General features: G+C 37.5%; 1 protein-coding gene across 11 annotated transcripts in view; it reads right to left on the bottom strand.

Annotated features, from left to right (window-relative positions):
- LOC131429493 (tyrosine-protein phosphatase Lar) overlaps positions 1-17692 on the bottom strand; it is a 415517-nt gene that overhangs the window by 284479 nt on the left and 113346 nt on the right. Inside the window, exon 1 of one of the 11 annotated variants that reach the window (XM_058593635.1) lies at positions 8901-9625. The exons of 5 other annotated variants lie outside the window; for them this stretch is intronic. The gene's annotated coding sequence lies outside the window, so the exon portion shown is untranslated. Of the gene's footprint in view, positions 1-8900; positions 9626-17692 lie in introns of those variants that run through there. 5 more of the 11 variants (XM_058593633.1, XM_058593636.1, XM_058593634.1 and 2 more) reach the window with 5 other exon arrangements.

The following is a 17692-nucleotide window of genomic DNA, read 5'->3' as shown; positions in this document are numbered from 1 at the left end:
CGGAAATAGTAATCCGAAGATTAGAAAATGGATTTTCACAAACTTAAGTGTAAATTACCGGTTTTTTTTTCTAAATGATGAAAAACTTATTCTTAATCCACCTAGTGGTGTGACAATGCTTTTCTCTTTCATCAAGATAGTCTCATTAAAACAGTTTGTTGTCATTTTATTAAGATAACTTCTGGCAGCAATTTGGGTCAATTTTCGACAACATTTTATTCAGATTGATTCGGGTAGTTCACAAGATCATAGGTTACGTCACTTCTCCAATTATATTTCCGAAGCTTGACGTTTTAGCCATATGATCTTCAAAATTGATCTACAGCCCATTTTTCGTCTCGAAAGAGCCTAAAATTATGGATATCAGTTAATCCATATCCGAGAAAATTGTAATGAGTTTGACGTTTACGTCACTTATACCATTATTCCACCGGAACCGTAAGTGACACCCATTTGATCCCATGATCCACAATGATCTAGTAACCAGTAGTATACTGCCGTTCTACGCATAATTGTCCCATATCATATGGAATTTCTTATGTATATGAGACAGCTAAACTTGGAACGGCAGTACAGTAGTTTCGAAAAAACTTACAGAGTATGAAGAAAGACAAAACAGAGTAATTTTGCTCTACGACAATGTACCAATGCGATGTCAAATGGCCCTCAGAATACACTGGAATGTGCTTGACCATGCGACTTACTCATCAGACCTGGCCCCATCCGACTATTGCCTATTTGTCTCATTGGGCCAAGCACTTTCTGAGTTACGATTCGATTCTTATGATATTTTGTGAAAATGATTAACCCAGTAGTTCAATACCAGAGGCACTCAATTCTACTAGCAAGGCATCCACAAATTACCCGAAAGATGGAAAAAGTTTGTAAAAAGCGATGATAACTAAGTTCGAATGAAATAACTCTCTCACAATTGTTGTGTTTTATTATCAAAAAATCCGGCAATTATTTACAAGTACACTTTGTGTTTTCGTTGTTGCAATGAAGAATCTTGCTATATGTTGATGAGAGGTGCCAACATAAAATCATAACCGGAAATCATTTTGTGACTACATTCAAGATTCTCCTTTACTAGGAGTTTTGAAGCTACACAGCAAAAAATACAGGTGACAAACATTTTCATATTAAATCCGTGCCAAACAAAAACCAGTCAAACATACGTCAGCACTTTGAAACTTATCAGAGTGCATGAAACATATGTTAAATCACCTATGAACATTTGAACCACTTTTGATGCTCGAATATACCGTTCTAAGAATACGAGATTTTATTTGCATTGCTATAAACGACGAATGAGCGGTAATAGAGGTCCCATGAGTACCATGATTGTAGTTTATGAAATGTACGATGAAACAGAATTGATTGATGGTTTCATTGCTACACTGTTGGTGCTTACAATATTTCAACTACCAAATTATGCTCAAACAGTTACAGCCAGCATTTAGATTCGCTAGGGAAACCAAATGCTTCGAATATTGAATTGAAAACTATTGATTGCCTTATAAAGTTATCGTTGAATTTAGTTGGTTTTTAAATAATTTGAAATGGAACACATATGCAAAATGCGTTTGAATCTACCTGGTGGTGTTTTTTGATCGCCGTTCGCACTATTTTCGACGGCTGTATTCGAGGTCGGTTGAAATATCCATCAACTAACTAGACATTAAAATTGAAACAGTACGAAGCGAACATGGCGGAATGGCTAAGACCAAACCTTCCACGCAGCCTACCAGGATTCGATTTCCGACCCCGCAAACAGGACCAGCAAGTTTTTCTGACCCGAAAGGCAAATGACCATAAGGTTACAATGTTTATGATCGATATAAAAAATAATTCCATTTAGTTCTTTTGCCTTTTCCGTATTTCCGAAACAGGAAACTGGGGACCACAAGACCACACAAATCGGAACTGTTTTGGGCCTAGTTTCGAGAATTGTTTAGGTGGTTTTTGCTTCGTCACTTTGAATGACGGTTTCAAATTTTTTGACACTCACCGTTGAGGTGGATAGGAACATGAATTTTCCAAAATCGAATTAATTTTTTGATGCCAGATGGCATAGAAATGCATGAATCTGCTGTTACCTTAAAACTTGTTTTATTCCTCCTAGTGGTGTGATGAAACCTTAATCATATTCTCGTAAAATAATATTACTCTGCTAAATAACGTGAGTTCGGAAATTGTTCAATACTGCTGTTATAGCAATGGAGATGAGACTGATGTTTAGTAATGCATTTGATTGTAGTTCTCATTTTAGACAGTGAATTTTTTTTTCATCTTATTTATTCAATGTTATCGTGAAATCAAAGCTAAGGTCAGCATTTTTTTTTCAAATAGTTGCAAATAGATTTTGAAAAGTGTTTCAAATTTTTTTCTGTTCAAGAAAGAAGCTAGAACTTTATTCACTTCATGAATTACTGGTTCAGTAATTGATGTTAAACTGGTCAGGTGCATTAGCAGTTTCGTACAGGGTGCTGAAGCACCGAAAAGTCGAAGACGAAGCGTTGATGGCTTAGCTAAGCTCGAACATTTACTCAGTTGATACGAATCAATGCACTCGCAGGTGGTAATCGATATCATCGAATAATTCGAGTCCAGTACTGGACCCTGGATTCTGACAAACAACCACCAAACGAATACATGACAAGTAGGTTAACAGTTTTCCCTACAACAATAATAACAGAGTGCGCAGGAAGCCGGAGCCAAACCATGGAAATAATTTGACAGAGAAGTCAGCAAAAAAAGGGAAAATTAAACCGTTTTCCAATGAACAAAATGCATTGAAAAATGTCAATGAAATTTTGTTTTGTCGCGGTGACCTTCAACGAAATGAACTTGAGCTTCCTATAACCCTTTTGCCTTTCTCTATAGAAAGGTAATAGAATTGTTGGAAAAACCGACTATCGAACGGAGCATTAGGATGTTATATATACCATTCGACTCAGCTTCACGAGATCGGAAAATGTTACTGTGTATGTGAGTATGGTGCTGTCAATGAATTTATGAAAGCTCAATTTTCTCAGAAATGGTTGAACCGAGTTAAGCAATCTTAAACTCGTTTGAAAGCTACTAATGGGCCATTGATCAAGTTCAAAGATCAAATGACAATGGCTTCAGGTTTCCTGAGACATAGTGACAGTGAGTGAGATATAGTGACATAAAAAAACAAAACGCACTTTTTTATCCGCTTAATTTTCCTCGCTGAACCGATTTTGAAAAAGTTTGGCTCGTTTGGGAACTACTTTGGTTCATCAGAAAAGTTTGAAGTTCAAATGGCCGTCACTTACGGTTCCGTTGATGGCATAAGTGACGTAAACGTCGTCACTCATTGTGGCTCAATTTGCTTGTAAAGACCGTCCCAGAAAGTATGGACGCAACCAAAAACCGCTGCTATTTCGCAATGGTTCAGAATCTGTCAATTTTTATGGCTGCGTCCTGTTGTTTACACCCTTCTCTGACCACTTGTGCAGTTGTTTATTCGTTTTCATTAGTTTGTTTCGAAATGCGTGGACTTTCAGCAGAACAACGTCGAAAAATTGTGTACAAATGGTGCACAGAACGCGGACTGTCATTGAGAAAGATAGCAAAAATGGAAGGAGTAAGTGAAAGAGCCGTGCAAAATGCAATCAGGAAGTTCGGTGAGGATAACACCTTTGAGGATAAGCCGAAAACGGGTCGAATAAAAGATCCTGCTAACCCTCAGTTCAATAAACGTATACTGAAGGCGCTCGAGCAAAAGAAGGAGGTTTCAGTTCGGGATGTGGCCAAAAAAGTGGGCACTTCGAAGTCAAATGTTCTTCGTGCTGAAGAACGTTTGAATCTTCGAACCTATAAGAAGCAGAAACAACCAAAACGTAGTCCGAAACAAGAAGTATCGATCAGGCCGAGGGTTCGAAAGCTGTCCAATACGATTCTTGCTGGAAATTTGAACTGCATAATCATGGACGACGAAACCTACGTGAAACTCGATTACAAATCCTTGCCGGGACCACAATATTATACGGTGCGAGAAGGGCAAGTGTTAAACCAGTCCAAGACATCGATTGAAGTCGAAAAATTTGGTAAGAAAGCTATGGTCTGGCAAGCAATTTGTAGCTGCGGTAAGATTTCGAAATGCTTCATCACCACTGCTTCAATGAACAGCGAACCATACATCAAGGAATGTTTACAAAAACGACTTCTACCCATGATTCGAAGCCACAAGAATCCTGGCCAGATCTCGCTTCTTGCCACTACTCGAAATCATCGGTAGAATGGTATACTACCAAAAATGTCACTTTCGTCCCAAAAGACATGAATCCACCAAATTGCCCACAACTTCGACCAATTGAGGAATTTTGGGCATTAACGAAGGCACATCTTAGGAAACATGTCTCGGCAGCCGAAACCATTCAACAGTTCGAAAAAGATTGGAAAAAAGTGTCAAAACTTGTCGCTAAGAAGTCTGTACGGAATCTAATATGGAACGTCCGCAAGAAGGTGCACCAGCTAGTCTACAATGGCTAAGTAGCAAATGTTGAGAATAATATTCTGTTGTTGTAGTCTAATATTATCAGTATATCGAATACAACTTGAATATCTAATACTTGTGAATTATTTACAGCAAAATAAAAGTGCGTCCATACTTTCTGGGACAGTCTTTATATGGATTAACCGAAATCGATGATTGTAGATTCGTTTGAAACAATTGGGTGAGGGTCGATTTCGAAGATCATATGACTGATACTTCAAGTTTTGGAGATATAATCGTACAAATGACATAATCGAAAAAATATTTTTTTTCCTATCTATATAACTATTTCAGATAGTAACGTATGATCACGTTCAAATGTTGCAGAATATGTGACATAAACGCTGAAACCCGATTTTTTAACCAAGGTCCGTATAACCGAATGTTATATACCATTCGCCGAACGAACTTATTCTGAAGTTATACTCAAATGAAAGGGCTTATAGTCCTTTGCAAAGTTCCTAAATTTCTTTTGGATTCGACTTCCGGTTCCGAAATTACAGGGTGATATGCATAAAAAAGTGAAAATGGTGTCACTCAATTTTCTCGAATACGACTTAACTGATTTTTGCCAAGTTGTATTCAAATGAAAGTCCTTATGATTCGATACAATGTTCCAGAATTTCATTTGGGTCCGACTTCCGGTGCAGGAATCACCGGGTGACATACATAAAAAATGAAAATAGTGTCACTCAATTTTCTCGGAGACAACTTAACCGAAACTCATATTCAAAAGAAAGGTCTTATGGTTCGATACAATGTTCCTGAATTTAATTTCGATCCGACTTCCGGTTCAGGAATTACAGGGTGATGTTTACCAAAAAAATAAAAATAACATCACTAAAATTTCTCAAAGATAAAAGGCTAAACTGATTATCACAAACTTATCAGGTGTACAACTTTGATTCTGCCGTTTTCCGATAAGTGGCTGTACCGGCTGAGGCTGGTCAAAATACATAGATGATAATGCCTTTAAAGTGAGTGTGTACAGTGCCTAACGAATTGTCATCGCCGTTTCAGTGATAGTTGTTCTTGTTTCCGTAATATTCACGCTCGAAAATGTCTGTTTATGTGTCCAATTCTCGCCATTTGCGGGAAGTTTTACTTTTCTGTTACAATTCGAAAAAAATGCAACTGAAGCGCATCGAATGCATGATCCAGAAAGAAGGAAACTGGGTGCCGTACGAGTTGAAACCGAGAGACATCGAGCGCCGTCTATTTGTATGTGAGCAACAGGTTCAAAGACAGAATCGTAAGGGGTTTTTACATCGAATCGTAACCGCCGTATTCACCAGATGTCGCCTCTTCTGACTTCCACCTATTCCGTTCGATGGCACACGGCCTGGCAGATCAACATTTTCAATCCTTCAAAGAGTTTTCAAAATTTCCTGAATTTGGTTCCGGAAATACAGGGTGAAAAAAGTGAAAATAATATCACTCAATTTTCTGAAAGATGGCTAAACCGATTTTCACAAACTTGGATTCGAATGAAAGGTTTTATGGTCCCATACAAAGTTCCTGAAATTCATTTGGATTCTACTTCTGGTTCAGGAATTACAGGATGACATACATAAAAAAGTGGTAATAGTGTCACTCAATTTTTTCGAAGACGACTTAACCGATTTTCACAAACTTTTATTCAAATGAAGCTCCTAGAAAATTACAAAAATTCTAGTAACTTTTATCGAAGATAATTCAACCGATTTTTACCATCTTAGATTCAACTGAGAGATCCTCAGATACCATTAGAATATCTCGATTTTTATTCAGATCCAACATTCGGTTCCGGAATTAGCATTCTTAGAGCAAAAATATCAATTTCAAGATGTATTTTTCAAAAGTAACCATGTGCAGAGATACTTTGAATTGTCTTATAAATTTCTCTAGTTTGCAGATCAATATTGTTTAGGGCCAAATAAACTCATATCAGATTTTCATAAAATCAAATTCAATCAGATCTGTTTTTGTTCGGCACGTCAGAAAAGACATTGCACTTCGTTGCAAAACAAAAAGTAAGTAGCAGAAACTTTACGTCTGCTTAGCGGTTCAAATTGAACTGCCGAGTTTAGCACTAAGCAGTTCAATGTGAACTGCTCTGCACTGATGAGTCAAAGACGAAACGTGAATATAATAAAAACGGTTTAGTGCCTTAGCACAAAATTTGGCTAACCCCTAAATGATCTCCTAAGTTGTTCTCGAAACTGTTCCAATTTGTAGGTCATGTCAGTTTACGGTCATACGAACTGTTTTTAGTTACACTGGACCCGTCATTTATTTATTCCGAATCGCTATTTAAATCAAAAGTGCAGAAATTTTTGGATTTTTTTTAAAATTGGGCTTGAAAGTGGTTCAGATTTTTAGCTCTTATTATATGCTGGTTTAATGATCCGAGTTTCACTATACCGGCCTCCAGTTTTAGGTTCCGGAAATAGTGTTAAAAATATTTAAAACGAAGCACAGCTCATTTTCTAAAATAAAGTTGAATCGATTTTCACTAACTTATACTGAAATGTAATACTTAAATGTGGTAGTATTATTCAAAAGAAGTCTTTAAAAGTGGGTTCTAAACTTTTTTAATTTATGGTATTTTGATGATCTTCTGGTAATTTATAGAAGATGATGAATAGTATGAGAAAGGTAGCATTTCACCACTAGGTGGATTAAAACATGTTTTTCATTTTCATTTCACCTTCCTTGTCACAGTTTCACGTTGTAATTTGATTGACAAATGACAATCATAAAGCAATGGATTTGTATTTAGTAACAAACACAAAAATACATTGGAGGGCACTTCGGTTCGAAAACTATTGAAAATCATCTACCAGAATTTGCTTTGAATTACTACAAACAATCCTACCCATCACATGGTATTTGAAAGTGATCCATTTGAAAGTTCGAATCGTAAACGAAAGTACGTTTTTCCGTAACGAATTAAGCAGCTATGAACAGTAAAATTTTTGTCTAGAAGAGTATCATCATTCAATGGAAAAAACACCGATTTCACCGTTTAACTTGATTCGAGTTAAAATTCTCTGGAAATTGCTGGTTTCCAATGTTCAACTAAATTTCCTATATTTCTTTGATTTTCCAAGAATCGACACCCTCTATAATAATACACTTATTAAAGTGTTCTGGATTCTTGTGAATGAATAGTCCTGATTTGTTTCCTCCTCAACTCCACAACGAAAATGTCATAGTTTCGAACCACAACCATTGGAAACATATTTTTTACAAGTAGCTGCTAGTATCGTGGCTTACACTAATATTCAGCAGACCGTCTTCTATGGATTAAAAACCTAAACAGAGCTTGAGCGTGAGCTGATGAAGTAAACGGAATTTGCGTGCGAAAAATTGCAATGCATGTTGCGATGCAGTAAAGCCAGTGCGATTTGACACGTCGAACCGAAAACTTCTGGATTTTTCATCACTCCACTGAACGATGTGCACTTGAAACCTCGTGCAACATTGATATTTTTGGTGGATGTCTGTTTCTATGCTAATCTGTTTTTTTTCTCACTAACTCAGACAAATTGTCACTAGAATCGTTTGACGTGGAAAAAGCCAAAGATTGCCAGTGGATGAAAAGGGAAAACTAGTTTTTTATATTTGGTCTTCTTTTTCTATAGAATTTGCAATTGATTCAAAATGATAAGGCACAATCTTCCTCGAGCCGTCAACCCAGTAGAGTCTCTCTAGTGACAAATCTAGTGGCAAATATAAGACTACAACATCCCATTCCTAGTAACAACAGACTCTTCGGTATTCTTTTATCTTCCCATCTGCTTTTCCCGCATGAACATCGGTTCGAGACCGCCACATCCAACGGGTTGGACTAGTGATTGTGTAAGACAAATGGGGCGGAAATTTACTGCGACAGGACACCGAGTCGTACGGTGAAGTTCTCGTCTAGAACTGAACGCCGGACCACCGTGGGAAAATAGAAAATACACCAACAGCCACTTTAGGGGCACTAGCATCCACGGTAGCACTCAGAAATCCGAATAGTGTAACTTGTTCTATAATTAACTTCCGCGGGAAATTCCAATTTTCGTCCGCGCAGCAATCGTTCCCGGCGATGTGCAACAGATATGTGGAATTCCACTGCATTTGCTTATATCCAAACAACCATGGTTTGCTGTTGCCTTGATGTTTCAGTTTGCCTCGAGGGGATGTGAAAGCACATACAAACACACACACACACACTCAAACTAAAAAAAAAACATTTTTTTTCCTTCATCGTCGACTGCACATCCTGATGCAGCCAGTAACTATCCTGTTTCACTGACTAGGTTGCAATGCTTTTTCTCCCCGGCACAACTTTCGTGGTTCACGCCCGCACATATTCCGCACGCTTCCAGCCAGGATAATCCAGCACCAAACCAACATATTCCAATCGACATTTTCGCCTGCTGCTACTTATCGTTGTTGTAGCAGCAACGAAAAAAGATCCGTACACTAAGCATATTCTGCTTGTTTTCGGTTTTCTTCCGGTTTCATCGCAGTTCCACCACCGTGGCGGCACACACAAAAACACCGATCCTATTCACACCTTTCCCCCACCACCGTCTTCGACCGAGTGGTGATCGGAAGTGGAATGAAAAAAAAATAAATAAAAACTTCTGTTAACTCCTCTGATGCACTGCGGCCGGTACCGGTGATGGTCACTATTTTCACAGGTTGGGTATCCTTTAGGCGAGGTACGCGAGGGCACACTAGTGACGAACTTTTCTTCACCAACGGCTCAAGTCACGCGCTTGCATAACTGCCAGGCCATTTATACACACTTGGTAGAATCGGTTCCCTGTGCGCCGCCGCCGCCGTCGTCGTGTTCCCGTATTCCATCGATGCCCCCTAGACACAGTGACGCGGCTTGCACGGAGAATAAAAACAGCTGCTAATCCAGCGGCCGCGATGTCTGCTGCTACCACGGGGTCCGAAGCGAAGGGAGGCGCAGGCAGTACACACATACGATTCGCGTCGAGCGACCAGCCCGGATCTAATGGGCCTTGAGGGCGGCCGAGGTTCGGGACGTTCCGTTTCGCGGAGCCAACGCGGATTCCGACCGATTGATGTTGCTTGGAGGACGAACACGAGCGCACTGAGAGAGCGAAATCCATTGAAGCACAGGCTACACGACCTGACGCTGAGGATTCTGGGTCGGGCCGTCCAGGAAGCGGCTGTCACTCGTTGGGTTACCTTCGTCGTCCTCATCGTCGTCGGTTCTATGTGAACATCGGGCTGCGATAGCGGCAGAAATCTGCCGGTGAGTTCCACAGCTGGTTCCCAGTTGGGTTCCCTGAGAAACGGTCGCTGTGGGTGGTTGGGCGTCGGTGGGCTGCTCGATTGTGGACTTGATTCTCTACAGCAAATTGCTCCAAAAGTGGGTGGTTATTCCACCGACTGGGTGAAGCATGCCGGACAGGATTTCGAGCAGAAAGGGAACTGAGTGGTGTGGAACTTTTCGTTCCATACTTTGTGCTAATGTGATGGTGATAAGCGATAAGACAGTAATTCGGATGGCGCATTGATTCACGTTTTCTTAAGCATTCTATGCGATTCCGTTTAAGATAAGCACAATTTTCGCTGAATTAGGACTTTCGCTACGCATTGCTCAACCCCCCTGCTTTCACTTATTGCATCGTTTGGAGTTTACGGGCTCGTTACGGGGCGGAGGTGGAGCGTAAAAATAGCCTTGGTATTACATTATCTTTGTAGAGTATGACTAGTGCAATGATCTTATGGAACGGAAGGATTGTTCCAGGTCGAAGCACGAAAGTTCGACTATTGGCTTGTAATACCAGTGTCTCAAGCATTGAACCACCTGCCTAGATAAATTCATCGAGGTCGATCATTTTATACTGTTGAAATCGAAGCGTGGTGACAAAAAAATAAACTCAAACCTATTATGCTAGATGTAATCAATTATTAGCTACACACCTAGAAAATATCGTGTAAATTTACGTCTTGTAAGACCGACATATATGAGCGTCAAAAACGATTCATTTTTACAGTAAATCTAACACATATTTAATGCATTCTGGCATATTTTTAGGTGTTGAAGCATGTAAATTTACTCGTCTGCTGTAAAAGTAGTGTATGTTCGACACATATGTAAATCATAAAAAAAATTCAGTTAATTTACGAATTACGTTCTTAAGATTTGAGTCATATGCGGATTTACGTCACCGGTAAATTTCATTATTTTTGCTGTGTATTTCTACCATACCCAAGTAGCAATTCGCAACTAGTTCTGATACGACAAAGTCCAAACTATGTTGAAACAAGAGCACGAATATGTTTTTTATGTTATACTGGTTAAAACATGGTGACAGCAATGTTTCATCATAACATAACTAGTTACGAAATAGTTATTTAGGTTTCCAATAATAACATCTTTGTGTCATATTGAATTAAACATAATTTATAAGCTATCGTTACTTAATCCAAACATATCTTTAATCACAACTATGCTTCTAGCCACTAGTTGAAAATAAGTTTATTTGACTTCAATAGTAGCAACCCGTAACTAGTTTTGATACCACTTAACCCAACTGTGTTGCAACAAGAGCACGAACATGTTTTTTATGTTATACTGGTTACAAAACCAGGATATTACTTTTTTCTAAACTACTTTTTGCCGAAAATAGTGAAAGGCAGAATAGTCAATTTTGTTCTATGCACTGTCATAAACATGAAGAAAATATAGGGATTGAACATCGATTGTGATAACATTATAATTCTCATGATATATGAATTTAAAATGATGAAAAATCACTCTAATTGGAATAATTTTGAGCATTCTGACGATAGGGTTATTTCGTTGTTTATTTTTTAAATCTTTATAAACAGATTTTGATTGAAGGCGCATAAAAAACAGTTGAGTAAAATTGAATTTCGTTCGACAGTTTTTGGATCGTTGTGAAATTTGTACCTTGTATCAAGTTTGTGATTTAAAGTACTCTTCTGCTTTTTTATTGATGATAGAAAACTAGTCTGGATTCATTCAATGTTTATTTTGTCGATGGTGACTAAGTTTCAACTAGTTTACTTGAAAACAAGTTATTTTCAAGTTATGAAAAGAAAGTTATTTCAGTATGGCATTACAACGTAACGACAACTTATTTTTAGCCAACTTAACAACTAGTAGAAACTGCGCTTTTTGAGGCATGCAAGTGGTTAGATGTTAGTAACAATCACTCAAATATCTGGTTGCAAACTAGTCACAAACAAGCTAGCGTAACAAAAATTGTTACTTGGGTATGTAATCACCACTGGGAATCCCTAAGATGCGATTACTTAAACTGGTTACGGAAGGAACAACTCTTCGTCGAAAATCAACACGACTTCGGCGAATGCCATGTAACAAAAATCGTGGAAATCCAATCTGTAAATCATAACAGTATGTTTTGAGGTAAACACGACTCAATCTACTATGGGGCGCCTTTTCAAAATTCGCCCTGTGGAGGAATGGGCAGGACTTAATCGTGAATATCTCGAGTTGTACTCTTTCATGAGTTCGTGTTCACCACACTTCATCCGACACAGTCGAAAACCACTCACGTTCGAGACGACAAAAACAAAGACAATACAGTGTAGCGAACAATAGTGTATTCAAAATGAGCCAAAACGATATACAAAAGCTTCACATATACAAAGGCCTTCACAACGAAATTCAATTTGTATTGATTCAGCAGCAAACGAAAATTGAGCTGATGCATCTAAACGTAAAAGATGTTTGTGAAATACAATTCAACGAGGCTTCGAACTCAGTGTATGTTGAGACGTGAATGAGATGCAATTACATTCACTTCGGTTAACAACGTGGTGCACAAAAAAAAGTCGAGTATGACAACGTAAAATAAAAAATCCCTCTGTATGTGGTAGACAGTGGTATAGAAGCGCATGTACATGACCTTCCCCCGCCGGTCACTGAACATTACGTTCGAGGAAATATGTCGTAGTAAGGAGAAATACAGGGAAGTGTATCGGAACTTTCCCTGGTATCCCGAATTGCGTACGAGGCGATTCAATATTATTTGATTTTTGGATAGGACGGTAAGCATCCCTGTAAATCGCTGGTAACTTACGAGAATCAGGTGATTACATGTCAGTGTTGTGAACAACCTGCTCACTACGGTAAACTTTGCATTGAAACTTTTTTAATTTTGGAACTGAATTCAGTGTAAACCAAGTTTACTTGTGTTGGTAATTTGAGTGTTACGTACATTTTTGGTACGTATGTCATAGATCTATAAATTTATGTATGCATTGCATCCAGTTTACCAAAGTGGCTTGAACGATTGAGCTTAAAACAATATTTTTAGTACATTGAAGTCTTTTTTATGTGAATTTACGTACCGCATAAAAAAACCGCATAAAAAACGCATAACTCTGAAAATTCACATAAAAAAACCGCATAAAAACGCATAACTCTGAAAATTCGCATGAAAAAAAACGCATAACTCTGAAACTTCGCAAAAATAAAACCGCATAACTCTGAAAATTCGCATAAAAAAGTCGCATAAAAAATCGCGTAAAAAAGACCGCATAAAAAAAGACCTCAGTGTAATAATTTATTCTCAAACGAATGTTAAGACTGACTTTTGGGATGAAATATCAGTTATGATCAATTTTTCACCAATGTTTGATAGAAAATTGCTTACATTTTATGAATGTAGATTTTAATTCCCTAATAAACAAGTTAGCCACACTGCTTCAATGAAGTTGTTTTAGATCGCGCCACACAAAATAAACAAAACTAAATATTTTCTGTTAAAAAGCTGTTTTCAGGAAAAAAATAGTTTTACGGCAATTTTCCATATCAATTGCCTTTCGTGTGTTAAATAAAAGTTTTCTATTTTGTGGGATTACTTATAGAAGGTACGTATGGAAGAGTTTTAGACAAAGATTTTCGCTTTTCTCAAACTGCTTTTATAAGCAGAATAAACTGATTTGTTTAATTTTCAATCATATGGAAGATTTATTTATTAAAATCAGGAAAAGAGCACAGGAATTTATTTTTACGCACAAATTGATGACATTACTCATACGCTTGCAAAGTGTCTTGCCCCTTAATTTAAGTTCGGATTTCGTATCCAGAATATTGATTCAGAAATTCAACTTCGAAATTGTCGAACGTAATTCAAGATATGAATTCTAGATCGGAATTCTGGAGCAAAATCCTTTTATCAGAACTTCAGAACAGAATTTTGGAACTGACTTCGGAACCAGAATTTGATACCTGAATTCAGTTTCAGACTTTACAGCCTGAATTCAGAGTTTGATTATCAAATTCGGTTTCAGATTTCTTTCCAGAATTCAGCTTTTGGAATTCAGAGCCTGCATGCTGGAATTGAATTCGGAATTTGAGTTCTGGAACCAAATTTTGGAACTGAATCCAGGTTCCTAATTCAAACACGAAATTCAAGATTTGAGAACTCAGTTCTAGAACTAAATTCGAAACCTGAAATCTGAAAATGAGTTCAGTTCAGGAATTCTAGAGCTAAATTCAAGAACTGAATTCTTGATCTAGATTCCGAACCTGAATTTTGCAACTGTATTCGCAGTCAGCCCCAGGGTTCGAATTTAGTTGTTTAATTCATTTCCAGTTCTTGAATTCCACAATTTTTAAGTGTAGATAAGTAAATGGCGACAAAAAGTATTCTACATGACAAATCGGATACACAAAACGGTGCTATTTAGAACCATTAAAATATTCCTAATTCTCAAAAAAAAAAATGAAATAAATAACTATAACATTGTTCGTTGTATTATTTTACTCTCATTTGTTCAGCGTTATTTGAGTGGTAGAATATGTCTGTTGTAAAAAAAATCATACTTTGGTATCGATGTACCGTTACAATTCGGGAAACGAAACAGTGAAAGTTGAAAAATACACACATTCACTCAACTAATATGAAAGACTATTGATATTCGGAAGTGTGAAAGAAACATGCCACTTTTATTCCGACTGAAAGAAGCATGTCACTTTTATTTCGTTCAGCTATGTCTTTGACATTAACTACTCGCTTTTTTGAGAATCATTACATTATTGAAACTGTATCTCACTTTGTTAGAATTTCGATTAGTTTCAACTACTAACGAGACCAAATTGATACCACAATTTGTTACGAAAATTGCTTTCCGTTATAAATTCGTTCGTCCGAAAGTCCCAAAGCCGGTTTTTTTTCAAAAGATCTCGTTTCATGCGTTTCTAAGACATTTGGCGTTCAAAAACATTTAATTAGTTTTGCGATTTTTTCTCGCGGTTTTCCGAATTTACACGGTCCGAAAGCAAAAAAGTCGATTATTTTTCCAAGACATTTGGCATCCAAAATAAATTTCTTCAGTTTTGCAGATTTTTTATACGCGGATTCCGAAGTTACACGGATTTCGGAAGTTACACGGTTTTTTTACGCGGTACGTATCATCCGCGTAAGAAAAAGACCTCACTGTATACTAAATTCCAAGCTTTTTAGTGTTGATTCTGTTGCATTTATAGAACATTCAAAGATCGGAGTTCATAGGTGCGCCAAGTGTAATTTTCTCTGTTCACAAAAACCACATCTGTCTAGGTTTAGTCGTTATATAAGATATATACACTGATGTTAAAATCCATCAAGTGAAATCAAACTAAGCAGAGAATTCTGACGATTAAAATATCGAATGCTTAGTACCTAACGGAGTCAACTCTGTTAGCCCTTCCTTAATCAGGTTAAGGACGGGTAAAAATAAACAGTATATACTATTAATAATAACTCCATCCACAAACCTGCATGAGAATTGTATTTAAGTGAGTATTAGTTACGTTAAAAAAATATTGAATGCCAAATCAAAGTAGGACTCATGGTCACTGAACGGATTTGAAGGCATACATCATGTCGATCAATCTTATCAAATTTCAATGAAACTTTCAGATTTTACTAAACTGATTCTCTTTGAGTTTATCCGTCCATATCGACAAAATGACACGTCTATCACTGATTAAAAGTCCCTCTAACGTGCACGTTGTTCATATGTCATCTGTCAAAATTTTTTGACATTCGGTGTGTTAGTTATTGTGCTTTGTGATGTTTTTTCCGTTCTCATATAGAAAGGTTATGCAATCACTGTGAAAACCGACTTTAAAACGGAAGCCCGGAGGGTCGAGTGCCATATACCATTCGATTCACTTTGTCGAGATCACAAAATGTCGGTGCATATATGTATGTATGCATGTGTGTATGTGACAAATAATGTCATTCGATTTTCTCGGACATGGCTGAACCGATTTTCACAAACTCAGATTCAAATGAATGGTATTATGGTCCGATAGATAGTTATATTGAGTTTTATCCCGATCCGACTTCCGGTTCCGGAATTACAGGGTGACATGCACCAAACAAATTGAAAAAATTGTCACTCACTTTTCTCTGAGATGACGTGACCGATTTTCTCACGAAGGGTCTTATAGTCCCAGAGCTCGCTACTGAAGTTCATTCCGATGCGACTTCCGGCTTCGGAATTACAAGGTAACATTTTTACAAACTTAGATGCAAATAAAATCCCCGAAAAGTTGATCCATATCCGACTTCCGGTTCCGGTATTACAGCGCGATGAGTGAAAAATTTTAACTTTCGTGAGTATTTTTTCAAAAGTGATGGCGAAACGAGGTGCGAATTTATATAAAACTTACTGGTAAATTCGTCTAATTGACAGATCTTGTTAGTTAGTGGATATATAAATCTACTTTGGGACTACTAGTCCCCGGTTTCCGCTTCCGAGCGCTATGGTAACAGAGAAGAAAAGCTAACGGAACTCACTTCGATTTCTCAGCAACGGTTAAACCGATTTTCACAAATCATGATTCAAATTGAAACTCTCAGTTTCTTAAAAGATACTGTGCAATTTCATCCAGATCCGTCTTCCGATTCCGAAATTATAGAGCGATGAGTGTCAAAACTTTCAAACTGTCATACAAAATGATGCACAATCGGTACGCATCGGTACGGGCTGGTACGGAAGAAGAAAACACCACCACCTAGCACACAACAGCGTGCTTTGTTTAATTTTGTAGCCATATTTAAATCTATACTACTTGACATAAGAGTTTACAAATTGGAAAGGGTATGGTAGTTTATACCCAAAGAAAGTTTTTGATTTTATTCGAGTTTCAAAAATAATCTTGACATAATCTTCAAGTGATGTTTATGAAAATATATGTAATATGAGAAAGGCATCATTAAAAAACTAGGTGGATTAAAGAGAGTATTTTTTCTGGAAAATTAGAAACAAAAGAATTTCGTTTATTGTAAAACGTTGTTAGTATAAAAAATATTGTGCAAGCATAAAAATAGTTCGATAAGCATTACGCGGACTCTGTTTCAAGCACATCAATCACTATTAACTGCTATGCTGGATTCAAACGTACAAACGCCGAAGATGCTCCACGCTCTGGTTCACTAAATGAGGCTATTGTCCCGAAAATCGTCTCAAAACATAATTCCATCGTTATTAAAAATTGAAAAGCCAAGTTGCAGCAGATAGCCAACTTGGCACTTGAATTAGGAAATAAAAAACTGTTTGCAAAGTTTTCTCATAGCTGATCAAATGGAGCGTGTCACGAGTCGATCGTTACGATGGATGAATTTCAAAAATCGAATTGCTACCGAATCCTCCATATTCGCCAGATTTAGCCCCGCATGGCTATATTCTGTTTTCAGATTAAAAAAGAAGCTTGTTTGAATGAGATTTTTATCGAATGATGAGATCAACGCTGAGATTGAAGCGTTTTTAGGGGCTAAGGAGAAATCATGGTATAAAGTGTTGTCGAATTCGAATTGCAACCGCACCCTCCACATTTGCCAGATTTAGCCCCGTACAACTATATTGTTTTTAGATTGAAAAACAAGCTTGTTCAAATGGAATTTTTATCGAATGATGCGGTTATCGCTGAAACTAAAGTGTTTTTGTGGCTAAGAAGATATCATAAGGAGTGTATCGATAAGAAGTTAGAAACATTCAAACAGTTATTACTCTGAAATGGCTTAATTTTTTTCAGCGTGTTTTGCGGTGACATATTTGTTTACATGTCAATAACAGCTGCGCAATCGATTGGTTTCGGTACGGTTTATCGTTTCAATGATGAGTCGAATTGATCCGGAAACGCGAAAGAAAATTCTGCACACT

Source organism: Malaya genurostris, chromosome 2, assembly GCF_030247185.1.
Source record: "Malaya genurostris strain Urasoe2022 chromosome 2, Malgen_1.1, whole genome shotgun sequence".
NCBI classification, from domain to species: domain Eukaryota; kingdom Metazoa; phylum Arthropoda; class Insecta; order Diptera; family Culicidae; genus Malaya; species Malaya genurostris.
Note: the sequence above shows the minus strand (reverse complement) of the source record. Positions and strands in the feature narration are given on the sequence as shown.